Raw genomic sequence first — 2,065 nt, forward strand, 5'->3', positions numbered from 1 at the left:
GGCCGTGAGTTTCTGCTCTGTGTCTTCATGTGAGTGAACAGGCCCATTCTCGGCCCACAGAGCTTTCTTCTCTGTTACTTTCTTCTCTGCCGCCATTTTGCCTCACTAAAGTGTGCTGCAGATTGGCGGATATGTTTCGCCAATTTTCAAGGTCCTCCCAGTCATCGGCATGAATGCTCCCTCGCTTCAATCTGGAGGATGTCGGGGAAGTATTACTGATGGAATTTCCCTCACACTCTTAGGATGCGCTGATACACTGGTCGGATGTACATCATTGCCCTGGAACTACCAACCATCAATGGCATGTATGAGTGAGATAAATTCTTATCTGCACTTCTCTGGTCCCATTTGATCCAAATGATTTTTTTCAAAATCTTTCACTGATTTAAATCCCAACATCAGGCCATTCCTCAGCCTTGTTATTGGAGGAGAAGAAGGGTCCAGTTTCTCAGTCCGTTACCAGGCCATTCTCTTTCCACTCAATTATTCTTCTTTTTATGGGCTGTTGGTGTCGCCTGCAGGACCAGCATTTGTTGCCCTTCCCTAATTCCCCTTCAACTGAGAATGGCTTGTTTGACCATTTCAGAGCTCGAGTAAGAGTTCTCTTACCTCTTACTCTGGGTCTGGAGTCACATGTAGGCCAGACCAGTTAAGGAGGCCAGACTTATTTATCTGTTCTGCATCGGTGAATCAGATTATATTTTACAACAATCGACTGTAGTTTCAAGGCCGCCATTACTGAGACCAGCTTTCAATTCCAGATTGATTAAATAGTGATTTTAAATTTCATCAGCTGCCGTGGTGGGATTTACTCCGTGTCCCCAAAGATTAGTGCCAGCCTCTGGATTACCAGCCCCATCACCTTTCATCCCTGGAAACAGAAACAGTTCACTCAGCTCATTATTAAACCTCTTCCTGAGGAGATTAGATTTTCCTCCACAGAATTTTATGAAACCATTTGCTGCAAACCCTGTTGCTCCATTCGGGAGCATCAATAATTTATTAAGATCACACAAAAAATATTGATTTCTTGGGAGGAGAATAAAATAAAGAGATGAGAAAATTTAATGAACAGAACGAGAAGGAAATGCATTCAGAGAAAGCGCCCTGCAGTGTGTGCAAGACAATGCAGAGCTTTCAGCTGAAGAAGGAAATCTCGGTTTGCCGTTAGTTCTACCAGATTTCTGCATAAAACGACCGCGACAGGACTCGAACCTGCAATCTTCTGATATCATCACCGCACAGAACGACCGAAGTCAGACGCCTTATTCATTAGGCCACGCGGTCAACAGATGCTGTGCCGTTCCAAATGTTAGCTCCATGTGAATAACTGCCGTGATTGTATTTATTTTCAGTTGCGTTTTTGGATGCTTCTCTGATTCCCAGATGCCAAAAAATTGAAGGGGAATCCCCAGAGTTTGTGAACGGCCGGAAACTAAAGTCCACTTCTATCATTCTTGGCTGCCTGTTTGTGTGGAGTTTGCCCGTTCTCCCCATGTCTGCGTGGGTTTCCTTCGGGTGCTCCGGTATCCTCTCATCTCCAACGATGTGCAGATTAGGTGGATTGACCAGGCAAAATTGACCCTTATTTTCAGGGGGATAAGCAGCGTAATTACGTGGGGTTACAGGGAGAGATTCTCTGTCGGAGAGTCGGTGCAGAATGTCTGGGCCGAATGGCCTCCTTCCGCACTGTCGGGATCCTATGCCTCCTCCACATCCTGTCTTAAATCTTTAATACCTGTCCCTGAATACTTCTGCTCGCAGCTAATGCAGCAACTTCCCCCTGTGTGCCTTAGTTCAATATGTTATAGTATTTTACACTTCTCGGACAGCGCCACTCAATCCCGTTTGCTGCAAAGAGAGAAACTCCGAATTATCCAGCATGACCTTGTAGGTATAATCCCTCATCGCTGGATTCAAAACAGTAAATCTCGTTTCCCCCCTCATAAGGACCCTCACGCACTTTCTAAGCTGTGCTTACCGGGCCTGGGTGCAATCCAAAAACAGCTGCAGTTGATCAGAACTTCATAAAGATTGAGCATAACTTCCCTGCTTTTATACTCAG

General features: G+C 45.4%; 1 non-coding gene across 1 annotated transcript; it reads right to left on the reverse strand.

Moving 5' to 3' along the window:
- Nucleotides 1–1,194: 1,194 nt before the first annotated feature.
- trnar-ucg (transfer RNA arginine (anticodon UCG)) lies at nucleotides 1,195–1,287 on the reverse strand. The gene is made up of 2 exons: nucleotides 1,251–1,287; nucleotides 1,195–1,230 (listed from the first exon to the last, which is right to left on the reverse strand). It is a non-coding gene; the product is annotated as a tRNA-Arg (tRNA).
- Between the last annotated feature and the right edge of the window lie 778 nt (nucleotides 1,288–2,065).

The sequence above is a fragment of the Mustelus asterias genome, unplaced genomic scaffold (genome assembly GCF_964213995.1).
Source record: "Mustelus asterias unplaced genomic scaffold, sMusAst1.hap1.1 HAP1_SCAFFOLD_35, whole genome shotgun sequence".
In the NCBI taxonomy this organism is placed as follows: domain Eukaryota; kingdom Metazoa; phylum Chordata; class Chondrichthyes; order Carcharhiniformes; family Triakidae; genus Mustelus; species Mustelus asterias.